Genomic DNA, 18,326 nt, shown 5'->3' on the forward strand with positions numbered 1-18,326 from the left:
CCCTAACCCGGGGCAAGGCAAGTAATTTGCGCCCCCCCAACCCCTAACCTGCGAGTTGCCGCTGGCGCTGCCGCGCAAACAACGCTGCTTGCCCGGAGGAGGATGGAGGCAGAAGCAGCCGCCGCCTGTGGCTGGGCCGAGGGGATGGCGGCGGCGGCAGGGTGCAGAGGCTGCCCGTGCCCGGCCAGGCGTCGGTGGCGGCGGCGGCGCTGCTGCAGCGGCTGCTCCTCCTGCGAGCAGTGAGCGGAGCGCAGCCACAGCGACGGCGGGGGGCGCGCACGCTAGGGCGCAAGGCTGGCGGTGGCGGCGGGGAGCCCGGCGGAGGAAGGAACTTGTCCCTTCCCTCTGGACTCGCGCCCCCCCCCAGATGTTGCGCCCGGTGCGGCTGGCACCCCTGGCACCCCCCACGCTACGCCACTGGCTCTGGCCAAATCCCAAACCAAATTGTATCGAAACAGACCAGGGGAATGGTTGGGGGTTAGGGGATTGTGCACAGCCTCAGTTTGCAAAAACAGGAGCCGCTAACCAAGGGGAGGTGGAGCAGGGTCAGTAGTCTCCTACTAGGATAAGGATCTTAGTAGATGAGGGATGGGAAACCTCAGAGCTGGAGGCAAACGTGGCCCTCCTGGACTCTCCATCTGATCCTCAGACCTATCCCCAGGTGACACCATTTACTGGCCTTCCATGACACCCTAAGGTGTAATAATGCCTCTCACTTCCTTGGATAGAGGATAGTGAGAGGGAGGTGTAGTCTACTATGCAAAGGTGAAATTTGCATTTATTACTCTGTCTACTTTTGCCTCTGGATCCAGTCACCACTGACCACATGGCCCTTGGAAGGTTGCCCAGAAGGATATGCAACTCTTGGGTTGAGAAAGGTTCCCCAGTCCTGCTTGATGATGCTAATCCATCATGGAAACCCTAAGCATGACACATGCAAGCAAACCAAAGATTATTACTGAGACCAGCTCATATTATTCCTGTCTTTCACCAGAACTGTAGAAGGCCTTTGTCACTGCCGGAAACTAATTCACACATTACACCTTAACCATGGTCAGGGCTCACATTAAAAAAATGATGTGTGAATAATAGTAATGTGCTGCAAAGAATGTTCAAAATTTGCAGAATGCACTGCTGAAGTGTGAATGTTGAAAATCCTCAAATCAATTTTCTGAATTTCCCAAAAAAACATAGATACATCAGTCACAGTTGCCAGCATCCACTGATGAATGTCTGTAACATGGGGATGACTACAGCTGTATTTGAACGTACATAGAATTTTATTGGGGATTATCAACAGTCACTTCTGAAAGTCAATATTCAATAGATTTTCGGATGCTCAAAAGTTCAGCAAGCTGTGCCAGAAGTGGATCTGCAGACCTTTTGCTCATAGACTGGGAAGAGAAACAAGTTGTGCTTATAACCTCTTTGCATATTTATTTATTTATTTATTTATTTAAAAATTGAATCCTGCCTTTCAATCTAGTGTTTCAAATCTGTTAGCAAGGAATCAAATGATAATAAAACAGATTTAAAACTGCAAATAAGCATTGATAACAGCATTATACATGTGTATGTTTTTAAAGAAGACTTAGCCTAGCACCTAAAATCTACATACTGTATTAGGCTAGGTCAAAGGCAGGCATCTTGCCTTCCTTGAGTTCTTTTGCCTGGCTAGTATGTGTCATTGAACAGTGAAGAAACTCTGGGTATTGCATGGCTAGAACATCACCTGCTACACTAACATGTTACATTGGTTGCTCCAGCCATTTTTGCCTCTGACCCTATGCACCATTGGGAAATGGCCCCTAAGACAATGCTGTCTCATGGCCCAGTAGACCTTCTACACTCTGGCTTCCAAAACTACTTGCTAACCATAGCTACTGGAAGTGAATGAGTTTCAGAGATTGCTTACTCACAAGCAGACCCCCTTACTCATAAGAAGACTGCAGACTCTCGATCCATAGATGTATACCATGTTGTTGAAGCTCTTCACCTTGGACCCAAACCTTTTGGTGCTGTGTCTCTCAAGTACTGAGGTAGCGGTGGCTCCACCACCTCCTCTGACAGTTTCAGGGAACCAACTTGAAGGACCCTTCAAGGGTACCCTCAGCACTGGATCCAGGTGGCCATGCCTGCTCCTCAAGGTCCTCAATCTATGGGTGTTTAGTTCATCTTCTGAGGACTACATTTGCAGATTTATTGCTTTCTCCGTCCAGCCACGCTTCTCTTGCACACACTCTGAGAAGCACGACCCCAGGGCAGAACACAAGGAGGTTAACTCTATAACCACCAAACTCCACACTACATGTCTGGTACAAGTTCAGGGCTAGGCAAGGCATGCTGCCCTTGGGAAGTAAGGGTTCCCTATCTCTGATTCAGACCATATTCTGGTTTTTTTTCCTCCAAAAGATATTTATTAAAGTTTTTAAGATATAACAATGAAAATGAAAAATACAAAAATACAAAATACAACATAAAAACAGTTAAAAAAACAAATAATTTTCCATAACATATCTTCCTTACACTTATTTCCCCAGACCTCCTCATACCTCCCTTCTTTGTATTCCACTTCAATTTGTTAGTTTAGCAAAACCTTACCATTAAACTTTTACCCATTTGTAAACCTTTTTTTCATATCTCCTAAAGCATTACAGCTGGAAACCCCTTAGTTTCTATCCAACATCCTTCTAACATTCATTAATTTTACAATATTTCTGTAAATAGTCTTTAAATTTCTTCCAGTCTTCTTTCACCAACTCTTCTCCCTGGTCTCGGATTCTGCCAGTCATTTCCGCCAGTTCCATATAGTCGATCACCTTCATCTGCCATTCTTCCAGAGTGGGTAAATCTTGTGTCTTCCATGATTTAGACCATATTCTGTTTCCGTAGAATCACCCAGGACCAGACATGACTCCCCACCTGAAGCATAATAAATGAAATGAAACAAACAAGAGGTAGAAGAGGACAAATTTCAGTAAGGACTTCAGCCCAGTGTGCAGCAGCTGTGAAAAGGGTGAATTCCATGCTAGGGTTCATTAGGAGAGGAATTGCAAATAAAACTGCCAATATGATAATACTGTTATACAAATTTGTGGTGTGACCACGTTTAGAATACTGTGCACAGTTATGGTTGCCTCACCTCAAAAATTGTACTGTAGAGCTGAGAAAAGGTTCAGAAAAGGGCAACCAAAATGGTCAAAGGAATTGGAAAGTTTGCACTATTGGGGGCTTTTTAGTTTAGAGAAAAGGCAAGTAAGAGGTAACATAAGCGAAGTGTTTGCTTGTTGGTTGGTTGGTTTTGTTTTAGAGGCTTTGTACCCCGCTCTTCAGCCCAAAAGGCTCTCAGAGTGGCTCACACACAATAAAAACAAAACAGTCTTTACCCGCAGGCTTACAATCTTTAAAAAAAACTACACACAAGGAAAAAGGGACAGGGAGGTAAGAGGAAATATCAAACCTCAGACACCAATTTATAAACAGTTGTTCCTGTAACGGCCATTTGGCACAGTGCGCTTTTAGCAAAGTTGGTGAAATGAGCCCTACTTGAGCTGCGCACTCATAAAATGTTATTCACACGTAACATTCAAGTGTATAATATTTAGCACGGCGCGAAGAAGGTGGACAGGGAAAAGTTTTTTTCTCCCCATCTCATAACACGAGAACTCATGGATATTCAATGAAGCTGAAAGATAAAAGAAAGTACTTCTTCACACAGAACATAGTGAAACGATGCAAATCACTCCCATGGCAGACAGTAATGGCCATCAACCTGGGTAGCTTATAAAAAGAATTGGACAAATTCATGGAGGAGAAGGTTATTGATAGCTACTAGCTCTTCCTCTACAGCTGGAGGCAGTGGTGCTTCTGAATACTAGCTGATGTTAACCACTGGGGTGAGGAGTGCTCTTGGGCTCAGATCCTGTTTGCAGGCTTCTCACAGGCTTCTGGTTGGCCATCATGAGAATAGAATAATGGACTGCATTGACCATTGACCTGATCCAGCAGACTCTTTTTATGCTCTTGTGTTCTTATCAGCTTGAAAAGCTGGACATACAGTGGTACCTCAGGTTACATACGCTTCGGGTTACAGACTCTGCTAACCCAGAAATAGTACCTCGGGTTAAGAACTTTGCTTGAGGATGAGAACAGAAATCGTGCTCTGGCGGCGCGGCGGCAGCAGGAGGCCCCGTTAGCTAAAGTGGTGCTTCAGGTTAAGAACAGTTTCAGGTTAAGAACGGACCTCTGGAACGAATTAAGTACTTAACCCAAGGTACCACTGTATAGAAGTTGAGATGAAATCCCATAGTATCACTCCAAATGTCTGGCTTTCACGTACAATGCAAAAAGTCACACACACACACACACAGAGAGAGAGAGAGAGAGAGAGAGAGAGAGAGAGAGAGAGAGAGAGATGGTAAAAAATAAACTCCCCCTAAACATGCACCCACAGCTTCCCTGTAGTATTTCTGAGGCCTGGTGACTATATATGTAATGGCAGTATCTGGCTTCTGCAGAATTCAGTTTTATTTAACTCTAACAACTTGCATTCTCCCTTTGTAAGGCAATATTCTCCCCCCCCCATCCCACAAAAGGAGACCTTGCTTTATCTGCAATAGGGTTCAGTTAATTGCCGCTTCCAATAGCCTTTCCAGAGACCCAGAGTAGAGAAAATAGCACTGAATTAACCTTGAATGTCAAAGCAGAGGGAATAAAACAACTTTAAAGAAATCAGAGGTGGGAAATTACCCTTAAATAGGCATTAATGGGGAAAGGAAAGGAGTTGAACACAGGGTAAAGCAAATTGCCCCTGGTTGGCCTTTAGTGCAATGGGGCTTCCTGGGGTTGGAGCCTCCATTTGCCTGGATTGGGAAGTAAAGGGGTTGAGGAAAGTTTGGTTAACAGCAAATGAGACACACTTTGTTTGTTGTTTTGGGTGCCTTTGTACATGCAGGAGCATGCACTGGAGTCATCTGTTAAGACAGGACAAAGGAAATTCTTCTTCACACAATAGGTCATTCCTGTTTGAAGGGCACTGCCAGAAGGTGTAGCGAAGGCCACAGCTTTAAGAGAGAAGTAGATCAAGTGTGGGGAATATTTTCAATCCAAGAGCTGCATTCCCTTCTGGGCAACCTTCCAGAGGCAACAAACCAATAAGGTTGGGGCCAGAGGCATAAACTGTCAAAGCAACAGATCCAAATTCTGCCTTTGTACAGTAGGGTAGTTTCTATACAAACTCACACCTCTCTATCCTCCATCTAGGCACTGCAAGAGGCATTATCAGTGTTCAAGACACATTCCAACCTGTTAATAATACTCAAGGAAGGTACAAAAAGGGTAGCTAGGAGGGCTGTGGAGAACCTTAAAGGCCAAATAAAGAGGCTTGGAATGCCATAGTTGGTCCAAGGTCCCACAAACTCGAGGTGAAGAGGGCAGGTCATTGATGGCTATTGGTCATGGATGGCTGAATTAAACATACATGTTCAGAGGCAGTAGAGGGGAGAAATTTTGTTCAGTTCACATTCAAACATTAACCTACCTAATCTGCACTTCTCTCCCCCCCCCCCAAAAAAAATGCAAACCAAAATGCAGCATTCCTTGAAAATTTGCACTTCTCTTATTTTTGTGATCCAGTTCCTCAACCAAAGAATTTGCACATCAGGGGAAAGTGTGTGTGTGTGTGTGTGTGTGTGTGTGTGTGTGTGTGTGTATTTGGGGAAATTTCTAGCAGAAATGTGTATATACATATGCATATACTGGAAAAAATATACACTAAAATGTTGGCAATTTTTCATGAGGACTGTTTTTTAAAAATTCAAACGTGTGGAAATGTGATGAGGTCTACTTCAGAGTGAAAAAACATGAAAAATAGAGAGATGCCTAAATTTGTCCATGATGAATGAAAACCTAATTATTAAAAATCAATGGTAGAGAAAGTCTACAACCTGTGTGTGAAGGTAACTGTGTATTACCTTCTTTGAAGCATCTTGATTAGCTAAGACTTTGGTCTTCTCCAGGAAGGCTCATCTTACATTCTAGTTGCCCACATAGTGAGGCGATCCCCTTGGTCTGGTTTTCATTTTCTGTTCCCATTTTTATTTCCCAGTCTTCCTGGATCCTGCATCTCTAAACTAGGGAGTGACCATTTTATTTCATTCAGTGGTTGGAGGAAGTCTTGCATTTCTTACAATATGCTACACAAAGGCCTGGACCCATTTGAATTTTTTGGAATGTTTTCCTCCTTTTAGAAACTTTTCATCTCTTTTCCGCCTGAGATGCTCCAAGCTCAGAGCCACAGACCATCTCCCATTAGGGGGAATGCCATTTAAGTGAGTTTCATTATATTACGAGACATTTCCCAGTGCAAATCGGCAATTTACGGTAGCTCACCTTTACGTTAAATGAGTTCTCATCCCCCTGAGTTATTAATAGAATGCCCTTTTCCATTAGCCTTGTCCTTTTCCAGCTCAAATGCCCCTCTCTTCTTACTTTCAAGAAGACATCATCCAGGCAAAGAGTCTTTCAAGAGGACAGTATGGCTGCATGGTGGGAAAGAGGTGTAGGACAAAAGAGAGGTTGAGAAGAATTAATAGGGGCACATTTCCCTTGTCTCTCTCCCAACAGAGGTCATCATACAAGGTGACCAAAATATTGACCAAAACCAGACCTAAATCCTAATTGAAATGAATCTAGAAAATTGGTTTCCTTCACAAGTGCCTGGATCTGGTCCACGACCTCCTGCTCAATAACCTTGCCCAAGTAGGCGAGACTGGCAACTGACTGATAGTTACTTAGATGTTCTGAATCCAGGGAGGGTTTTTTGAGTGGTTTTACCACTGCCACATTCAAGCAGGCAGAGACCACCCCCTCTCGCAAGAAGGCATTAATCACCTCTTTGGCCCAGCCAGCTGTCCCCTCCCTGCTAATTTATATCAGGGGGCAAAGGTCCAGAATGTAAGTGGTTGCCCTGACTGATCTATGCACCTTGCCCATATCCTCAAGACTTACTAACTGAAACTCATCCAATAAAACAGGACTAGGCAATGCTCTGGACACCTCTTGAGATTCAACTGCTATAACAGTGGAGTCAAGGTCCTGGTGGATGCAAGCAATTTATCCTCAAAATGCTTTGCAAATCAATCACCTCCTTGGGACCAGAGTATAAAAGGCCTACACTACCCAGAAAAGCTCCGCTGGGTAGCAGAATGAGGATGCAACGGAAGCAGCAAAGTATGCCTTCTTTTCTACCTTCATTGCCACTGGGTATGCTTAATGATGTGCCCTCACCAGTGTTTGATTGCATTCAGCTGGATTTTTGCTCCACTCATGTTCAAGCCATCTCCCAGCTTCTTTCCTCACCTAAGCTCTGGAGTATACCAGGGAGCCAAACAGGATCCACAAAGTGGGAGATTGCTCTCAGAGGCAATTGTGTCAATGGGTCAAGCCATTTGAATGTTCCAGAGGTCCGCCAGGGCTTCAACAGGAGCACCATTCATATCAACCAGAATATCCCCCAGAGACACCTAGAAATTCATTGGATTCATCAGCCTCGGAGGCCAGACCATACTAATAGATCCCCCACCTCTACAGAGAGAAAAAGGTGCTGAAAGCCCAAAACTCAACAGGAAGTGATCTGATTATAAAAAGATACCCCTACTGCCTGCCCAGATCACCCTCTTCCTGCCCAGGTGAGAAAACAAGGTCTAGAGAGGATGAGAGAGGCCCATTGAGCTTCCTGTTATCCCCACCTTTCTGGTCATGCAAAGCTTCTCTGACAATTTTCCAAATGAATGCAACCGGATTTAGTGGAGGAAATATCACTAGGCAGGTAGCTTGATACTGCAATAGGCTGAATTCAGTACCAAATATACTCTGAGAAGTGACTTTCATACGCTCTCAGGAACATTATCTCATTTTCTCAGACTGTTATTTTCCCTCTCTTTCCCTCTTCCTTCTTCAAGACCTATATTCTTCCCAACCTGTATTTTCAACCCCTATTCATGCCTTCCTTAGCAACTACCACCTGCGTCTGGAAAAAAAAGAAGACATATCTCACAGCTTGAGAACTAGTGTTGTTATTTTCCATCGTGATGTTTCGGCCCTGAGCTCCTGAGTTCTCCCTTTGTAGGATGGATTGTTGTTTAGTCGTTTAGTCATGTCCGAATCTTCGTGACCCCATGGACCAGAGCACCCCAGGCACTTCTGTCTCCCACTGCCTCCCGCAGTTTAGTCAAACTCATGCTGGTAGCTTCGAGAACACTGTACAGCCATCTCGTCCTCTGTCGTCCCCTTCTCCTTGTGCCCTCAATCTTTCCCAACATCAGGGTCTTTTCCAGGGAGTCTTCTCTTCTCATGAGGTGGCCAAAGTATTGGAGCCTCAGCTTCAGGATCTGTCCTTCCAGTGAGCACTCAGGGCTTATTTCCTTAAGAATAGATAGGTTTGAACTTCTTGCAGTCCATGGGACTCTCAAGAGTCTCCTCCAGCACCATAATTCAAAGGCATCAATGTAGGATGGATGTTATATGTCAAAAACCTCAACCAGGATGGGAGACTTCACTTTTTAAAGTTCTAGTTGATGTCCCTAGGGATTAGAAAACAACATTTTAAAAAACAGATTTGACTGAATAACAGAATTAGGGTTGCACTGAATAGATGCCGGTTTCAATGTGAGGTCATAACTTGCTCAGAGGATGACATAGATGAGGAGTCTTCCATCTCTGCTACCAGATCTTTCCAGACCAAAAGACATGGCTTTCTCTTCAGATTCAGAAGCCTCACTTCCAGGGCAGCCCACATTACCCCCATGGCAAAGCAGCAATGGCCACAGTTCATTTTGCAGCTTGCTGAAGAAAACAACCAGTGCTCTGCTCAGAGTTCTGACTTTGCCTCACCTCAGTGTGACATTGCCTCACCTGAACATGAGTCTGCCACATCTGTTGTTATGCCGCCATGCTAAGAGATACCACAAAAGTAGCCCATTTCCCTCTGACCTCTGAACTCAGCCAGGGAAAGACAGGACATCCTCCTTTCTGGATGGGTAATGCCAACCAGACAGGAATCATGTAGTAAATGGGATATCATCAGAGTATTTTGAGGCATCTCTAAATAAAGCATGAGACTCTTAAACTCAGGGTTGTGAGTTTGAGCCGGCATAAGATTCCTGCATTGCAGGGGGTTGGACTAGATGACCCACATGGGGTCATCCAACTCTACGATTCTACGATTCTAACTTTTTTCATCGGGAGCTAAACAATACCCCAACCCAATAGTCTGTTCAGCTACCTCAGCTTTCATCGCTGGTCAGTCAGAGCCCACCCTCCTAGACCAAGAGGAAGAGGCTGGCAAGTCAGGGACCAGATCCCCCAAGATGTATAAATATGGAAAAAAAATTAAACAAATTAACAGGTGTTTCCTCTGACTTTAACTTATGCCTTATCTCTGACCTTGTTTCAGTCTGTGCATCATCTCCATTTATTCCCACCTTTGGCACACTTCCCAAAATCCAATTTTGTACATTTTGTACTCCATTTGGGCTGATTTAATTGAACTTATATTATCCCATAAACAAAGCATTACATAGTGGAAAGCGGAACTAACAAAGTAAAATGGCTGGCTATTCCCAATGCTCTCCATTAGATAGACAGGACATTAGTACTCAGTTAGGCCTGCCAGGTGCCAATCAATGCTCAGCACTATGGATGGTCATCAGGGAGTGCAGTCCAGCAGTGGCTTTATATCCACAGCACAATCTTCCCTGTTGCTTGTTATGAAGCCAAATGGGCTCTGGGGAAAATGTCAAACCTTGATAAGGGTCAAGCTCCAGGCAGGCAGATTCTGGAATCTGTGAGGAACTGGCTGTCAGTCCATGTGGGCCAAAAGAAATGGTCTAGTCAAATGAGATAATAGTCAAGATCCAAAGCAGCATTCAGGGGGGGAGAACAAAGCTTAGCAAATGCCCAAGACTTCAGATGTGCTGCCCAGACTCAGGGGCAAGTTCTGGCTGGGAGCCATGCAATTGGTGTGGAGGCCTCCAGTACTATGATTAATACATCAAGGCTGGGAAGTTCTGCAAGAACAGTCAGTTCATTGGAAGCATGGGCAATTCTATGGTCTTCTGGGTGTGTGTAACTGTGTTACAAAACTGAGAAAAGTATGGCTGTGTTTCCTTTTGTGTATTGTTTCAGAAAGTGTGAATTAAGTTGGCTCCCTTAATTATTATTTTTTGAAATAATTTTTATTTGATTTTTTTCAAATTCATTCACACAAGTAGTATTATCAAAAATATTAAACTCTATGCAAGATTCTTCCGAATCTCAAGACTTCCCTCCTCCTCTTCGTGGGTTCTTTAACTAACTTTTTACACTGCATATCATGGATCTGTCCAGTTTATCATCCTCCATTGTATCCAAAGTCTATGCGTCATTGCAAGAGTTATTTGAAGCCTGCCAAAGAATTCAGGTGTTTACAGTGGTCTTTCAAGTACATTATATATTTATTCCATTCCTTGTTGAAGTTTTGATCCTCCTGATTTCTGATTTTCCTGGTTAATCTTGCCATCTCTGCATTGTCCAATAAATTCATCTGCCAGTCTGCCCTAGTAGGAATCTTGTCATCTTTCCATCTCTGGGCAAGGAGCATCCTTGCAGTTGTTGTAGCATCCATAAACAGTCTTTTCAGTTCCTTCGGTATCTCTGCACCTACAATTCCTAACAAAAAGGCTTCTGGTTTTTAAACAAACATTATTTTAAACATTTTTTTTCAATTCAATGTATATCATTTCCCAGAATTCCTTTATCACTTTAAGTTGGCTCCCTTAAAATGCATTTCGCCCCAGCCCTATTCTGAATCCCAGTTGCTGGGAAATGGGGAGAGTGTTGTTACATTCAGGTCCTGCATGTGGACTTCCCATAGGCATCTAGTTGGCTGCTATGAAAACAGAGTTCTGGACTAGATGGGCCTTTGACCTGATTCAATAGGGCTCTTATGTTCTTGGGAGACAGAGCAGCCTACCTATTATTATTATTATTATTATTATTATTATTATTATTATTACAGTGGTGCCTCGCAAGACAAAAAGAATCCGTTCTGTGATTCTCTTCATCTAGCGGTTTTTTCGTCTTGCGAAGCAAGCCCATTGACGGATTAGCGGATTAGCGCTATTAGCGGCTTTTAGCGGCTTATCTGCTGATCGGATCAGCTGATAAGCGGCTTAGCAGCTTAGAAAAAGGGGGGAAGGAAAAAAAACCAGCAGGAACTCGCAAGACATTGTCGTCTTGCGAAGCAAGCCCATAGGAAATTCGTTTTGCGAAGCACCTCCAAAACGGAAAACTCTTTCATCTAGCGAGTTTTCCGTCTTGCGAGGCATTCGTCTTGCGGGGCACCACTGTATTATTATTATTTATACCCTGCCCTCCCCAGCCAAGGCCGGGCTCAGGGCTGCTAACAAGCAATAATAAAAACAAGTTGAATGATTACAACTTAAAAACAAAATTAAAATACAACATTAAAATATTGAAACATTAAAGTATTAAAATGTAGGAGGAGAAAGGAAAAGAAAAAAGAAAGAGAGGGAGGGAATCAAATTGGCTCCAAGCCAAAGGCCAGGCGGAACAACTCTGTCTTACAGGCCCTGCGGAAAGAAATCAGATCCTGCAGGGCCCTAGTCTCATGAGGCAGAGCGTTCCACCAAGCTGGAACCAGAGTTGAAAAGGCCCTGGCTCTGGTTGAAGCCAATCTAACTTCCTTAGGGCCCGGTACCACTAGGGTGTTGCTATTTATGGACCTTGAGGCACTCCGTGGGGCATACTGGGTGAGGCGGTCCCGTAGGTACGAGGGTCCTAGGCTGTGAAGGGCTTTAAAGGTCAAAAGCAGCACCTTAAATCTGACCCTGTACTCCACCGGGAGCCAGTGCAGCTGGAAAAGCACTGGGTGAATATGTTCCCACGGCAGAGACCCAGTGAGGAGCCTCGCTGCAGCATTCCCATGAGGCAGGATGAAGTGCGTGCCTCAGGTGGTAGAAGCGAACGAGTCAGGGCTCTGCTCATCCCACTTCTAGTGCCGAGAGGGAGGCATTCCAGTGCATGGTATTCCCGGCACACATCACTGCCACTCATCTTCCTCCCCTCAGACAGAGAAGCTAAGCAAGTGGTAGTGATTTAAGGAACATCCTAGCTCCCACCAAAGAGAAAGGTGGAGCAGCAAAAGGAGGTACGGCAGCAGAATAGGGGCGGGGGTAGGAGATGACAATTCCTGTTTCACCTCAGGTAGCAAAACGGGAAGGACCATACCTGTTAGGAAATCTCAGGGTTTTCTTTTTCCTATGAGTGTGAGATTTGAAAGTTTTCTCTGATGCCCCTTGCCATCAGAATCTGAGCATCAGAGGTGCCACCTTGTCTTCCAGTAAACATCTCATCATTGTGATTATCACCCGCTGCACCAATCACTGTCTACGCATATCTGTCCATTTCTTCCCTGCACTCAAACCTCACTCAAGAGTCCTCCCTGCCAGAGGTTGCTGAACACAGGTGCTTGTTATGTCGGCGAACATAAAAGCGCCAATGAATTATTCCTTTCACTAAAGCCAAGCCGAGAGTCATTGGCCTGTGGTCTTGTAAAATTAACGTGCTCTGCAATAAATAATGACACTGTAATGGGTTGTCATTGATGGCTTTTTGGAAAAGGCTTGGTGCATAAGTGCAAATGTTTCAATGGCCAGTAATTGAAATTAAATGAAACCCGTCAATGTTAGGCTTCCGGTGACCCACGCTAGGACAAAAATCTATCATGCACCGGGGGGAAATATGATGTCTCTCAGGCTGTATCAGGAAGGATGCTGTGAACAGAATGCTCTTTGCCTGCATGTGGCTTGATTGGTTGTGGCTTAGGGCAACTTCAGAAATTTAGCCAAATCAAGTGATGTGGGATGGCCACTTTGGACTGCAAGTCAGTGGCTGCATTAAAAAAAAAAAAACTTTTTAGAAAATATTTCATTTGACCAAAGATCTCTGCATGTACAAATTCTGTGAGATGTAATCCATTGGTGCAGTCAAATGCAACATTCCTTATTTCCCTAGAGTGGGCATAGGCAGGGGGACATCCAGTCAGTGTAACTTCCTGTTCCACTGGTCTGGAGTTTCTTCTTCCTGCATGTGATCTGGGAGATGAGCGTGGCCCTGCCTGACTCCTTAAAAGAGCCGAGTCATGCAGCCAATTTCTGTCTCCAGTTCGCCTTGATACTGCTGTTGTCTTGTTCTATCTTTTGCTGCCATGCTACTCTCCTGCAGCCATTTTGTGTTCTATTAATGTAATTTTTGCTATCTGCTGGCTCTCAGCCAGCAGCACATGAGTTCAGTCTCCCTATGAGATTAACTCACAGTTTCTTTGTGCAACTACCAAGTAAAGCCTGCCTTTCAGGGATCATATCGTGAGCTGAAATGTGAGTAAACTTTTTGTTACTTTACTCTCGTGTCTTTATTCTTTTAAGAGGGAATAAAGTGGACACCAGGGAATAAACTTAATTAAGAGATTCAAACAAATCTGCAAACTAGCTTCCAGCTATATTGAGGGAATCTGCTCTGCTACATCGCTTACTAGTGTGAGTGAAGGAAGGATAATACTTATTCAATATATCCTTTCCTACTATCTTTAACATTCCCACAAATATGCCATGTCGAAGTTAAGGACACATAGCAAGCTTATTTACATGAAGTTAGACCACTGGTGTATTTAGCTCAATATTAAGTATGTTTTCCAGTAGCCATTCTCCAGGGTTTCAGATACAGTGGTACCTCGGTTTAAGAACAGTCCTGTTTACGAACAATTCAGTTTACGAACTCCGCAAAACCGAAAGTAGTGTCCCGGTTTCTGAACTTTACCTCGGTCTAAGAACAGAATCCAAATGGTGGAAGGGCACCAGTGGTGGGAGGCCTCATTAGGGAAAGCACGCCTCGGTTTAAGAACGGTTTCGGTTTAAGAACGGACTTCCAGAATGGATTAAGTTCGTAAACAGAGGTACCACTGTATAGGTCTCCCCGATCCTTAGCTGCAGATGCTGGAGGTTGAACCAGAGACCTTTGCTCCACCATACACTGCATCCAAATGCTTTATTTTTCAAATGCTGATGGGTTTTTCACATGGCGTCACAAGTCAGCATGATCAGAGCCTTCACTGCATTCAACCACCCACACTTCCCCTACAACTGAGCTAATACAGTGGATGAAAACTTTGCCACTCCATTTTTGCTGTTTGTATAAACAGGATCTTTGTTTATTTGTATATTCAATGCATACGACACCTTTCCACTGTCAAGGACGTTTCAGGCATTCTCATAGATCTACCACAACAGTGAAAGGACCAAAAATAGCACTGAAAACATTAAAATGAACTCTGTGACAACACTTGAGAACAACAGCTGCAGGTATGCGCATCTCCTGCAAAGGTCTTGTAATGGAATAGGAAAGTCCTGAGACACCAAGAAGGATCCAGCCTGGAGCATTATCATACTGCTGTATTTGGATGTGGAAGTCACTGTAGTGAAGTAGTTAAGAGTTTGAGGCTAGGCGCAGGAATGGCTCAGTAAGTCCCTCGTTCTAACCCACCTCACAGAGTTGTTATGACGATATAATGGAGGGTGTAAGAGAGAAAATATTTTATGCTGCCCTGCCCCTTTAATTGAGATTCCTGCATTGCAGGAGGTTAAACTAGATGACCCTCAGGGTCTCTTCCAAACCTACATTTCTATTATTCTATATTCTATTATCTTCTTGGAGAGAGGATGGGATAGAAATGTAAGCAGTAATATTACATTCAGAGCATGTGAGCATGCTCAGTGGATCAGACACACTGACTGAGTTCTCGGATCTTATTGTTATCAATCTGAGAAGGGAGAAGTAGGCTGTAAGTGAGATCCATCTAATCCCTGGATCCAGCAAGTGTTAAAATATGGTAATCCAGGCTAGCTTGTGTGTTGAGGTGATTGCCTGGGTGATGGACCATTAGGAGAACAAAGGACAGGGGGCTTTGTGCAAGAAGCTTTACCTTAGTATATGCATTTTTTTGTATACATTACTTTGCTTACCTGGATGGAAAACTACACAGCAAAATTGGAAGAAGGGCAAATTTTGAAGGATTTGTTTGTTTCAGTTCGTGTATTGTTTTGGAAAGTGCTGATTGGGTAGGTTCACCTTTAAATGTGAGCTAAATTTATTCCCTCCATCCCATGGCTGTCCCTAGTGTTTAATGTATTTGTATTTCCTTTTCCCCTTCCCTGGCCCTAAGCCTAAAGAGCAATGTCTGTTAGATATCTGAGGAAGCTGCCGGATACTTAAGCCTGGCTACTTGCCCATCTCTCTAGGTGTTGTCTACTCTGACCATCCCAGTGGAGGTTGCTCTATTAAGGCAAAAGGAGCAGTGCTCCAAAAACCACAGACTGCCCTCGGCCAATTCCCACCTGGCTGCCTTCTTCCTTACAGCCAGTCCAGAGGGTGGCACTGCCTTCAGTTTCTTCCTCCTCCTCCTCCCTTCAGTGTTGCCTTTGTAGAACTCCACAGAGAAGATGGAAACAAAACTAGAATTATTTGGTCAGTCATGGGTTCTGACCTCACCTACTGTTTGGGCTTCCAGCCTTCTACTCCACTAGCCACCATTTCCACCAACACTTCTAGGGTATCAGGAACAAGTCTTTCCCATAATCACTCTACATCATTTTCTTTTCAATTGCCATGGATTGACCCTGGAGTTTGGAGGTTCTAGCAGGGGAGCACAGCTATCATATAGCCTTGACCACAGAATGGTAGACTCCTTCCATCTGTGGTGGTCGTCATCTTCCACCAAGCGCACAGCTTTGGAAGGGACGCACATGGAGTGGTGAGGAAGGAATGGCACACCAGCCTAGCCAGCCAGATCAGCCGAATCAACCCTGGCGATCAATGAGGTGACAAATGTTGCAGCCAGATCATCCTCACATCCAAAAATTCTGACATGCTTTTTCCATACAAAAGGTGGCAATCACATACCATCAGCACTTGAAGTGTTTAAAGCTAAACCCCTAGCACAGTTATTATATGGGGCTCAGATCTGGACAGGCACTCACCTTGGATCTACAGAAGCTGTTCAATCTAAGTTCCTAAGGCAATTTTTTCCCCTGTTCCATCCTGTGTTCCAAATGCTTCATTACACTTAGAGGCTAATCTCCCCTCTGTTGAATTACAGATTTGGTGCAGGACGTTTAATTATTGGCTTCGCCTAAATTTAAACCCCACTGGTCTACTACCCTTAGTATCGCAAGATTGTCATGAGAGCACTTGGACTAAAATTGTCAACCAAAAACTTTACTTTTCTGGTTTATCACCACAACAGTTACGAATACTGGGTTTCAGTAAAGCTAATAATTTAATTAGACATGATACTGAGTGACAGAATAATTTGACCACAATAAGGAAATTTTGCCCATGGTATGATTATTTTCCATCTAGTCATTTTGACACTTTGGCACCCTATTTGCAAAATTTAACCATTCCAAAATACAGACACGCTTTCACTTTTGCAAGAATGAATAGGGAGGCCCCATTAGCTAAAGTGGTACCTCAGGTTAAGAACAGTTTCAGGTTAAGAACAGACCTCCAGAACGAATTCTTAACCCGAGGCACCACTGTATTTACATAGTGCAAAAGGCTGCTATTACTAATTTTTATTGTTATTACACAGGGAGAGCTGTGGTACTAGGCACCTGATGTTAATCAGTAGAGCTTACTTGGATTTCAGAACACCCACCTCAGAACAGAGATAGCATGCTAGCTCACTTCAGCTGCTCTTGCATAAGCAGTCCTCCCTGATTGTTTAGCCTTGCAGCTGCAGCTCTCAAATCTCCCACTGGGATGAGACTCTTTGGGGCTATAAGTGGGTCTTCAGAGAAGTTCGCTCAGCCTACATCTGCATCCCCAGCTGTCTTCTCAACCGCTACGTCTTTCCCTCCTGGAGAACAGGCCACAATCCCCCGATGTGAGTTTAAGAGCTCCCATGCAGCATTGCGTGTGTGGCCTAATTGCATGTAACAAAACACTGGCTCTCACGAGAGAGAGGGGTGTTTTGTAGCGAATGCACAGATGAGGGAACCTCTCCAGGAAGGGCTGATTAATCTTGCTTTCCAAGCCACAGGGAATGCTCCTTGAGAAACAGTTTTGACTGTTCAAAAAAATGTACACATAAACATGGAGGACAGGCATATGCTTCAGGACTTCGTTCTGAAGGGCAAGGGAGCAGGCAGATTGGGGAGCAGGGAGGAGGAAGGAGGCAAATGTATTCCTAACAGGCTGTGGCAATTTCCAGGCACTTCAGAAAGGCAGAGCAAAAAAACACACCCATTTCATTATCCCGGAAAAGAAGCTGAATGCACGGCACAGTGGGTCGTTGAAAGGATTAATATGGTCTAATTATGAAGACTGCTTTCCGACAGAGGGTTTTGAGGCACTTTATAAAACATTAACTAATCAGGCTATGCAGCAACTACTCCTCTGGGGTCAGCCGAGTTAAATCCATGATGCCATCTGGTAAACTGAGGCACGCCAAAGTGGCAGGGGCAACTGAACAACAGAAGAAAGCGGCCATGTAAAACAGTTTATTTTTAATGGAAAGGACATAACACACCATTGTCATACCCCACAACTGTCCCAGGAAAACTGGGACATCCTGTTTATTCACATGAGAGCACAACAGCCATTTTGGGTGCCACAATCTCATCCTGGAAAAAAAGCCTCTTTTTTTCAAGGTCGTGATCTTGTACAGGTCAAATGACTTGCCAAGGAGTGTAGCCTGGAAGACACACATCCTGAGTTTTGGGCTGGACAGGTTGGAGGATATATGTTGCTCTCCTCGCTTCCCTAAGTCCTATTTACAACAATAAGTAGAGGGGTTGGGTTGGGTTTGGGGCTTTTTTTGTGTGTGTGTGTTTTACGAAGGGGCACATCTGCATTTCATTTCCCTCTCCTTTCCCCTGTTAAGAGTGATTTCTTAGCACTTTGGCAAAATGTGGTAGAAGACTGGAGTAAAGTTCTGGGAGGGAGGATATGTCCCAAGGCCTTGCTTCTTGACATACTTTTTAAGGCATGCACGAAGCATTCCATCTTCCGGCCATTAAAAATATGGCCTTCCTTTATTTGGAGCTGAAATAGTACACTGCAGTATTCTACAGCCTCAGTCTGCTGCCTCCTCTTTCTAGTTAATGGGTAAAGGTACAGGTAAAGGGACCCCTGACAGTTAAGTCCAGTCGCGAACGACTCTGGGGTTGTGGCACTCATCTCACTTTATAGGCTGAGGGAGCTGGTGTTTG

Source organism: Podarcis vaucheri, assembly GCF_965113315.1.
Source record: "Podarcis vaucheri genome assembly, chromosome: 15".
Lineage (NCBI taxonomy): Eukaryota > Metazoa > Chordata > Lepidosauria > Squamata > Lacertidae > Podarcis > Podarcis vaucheri.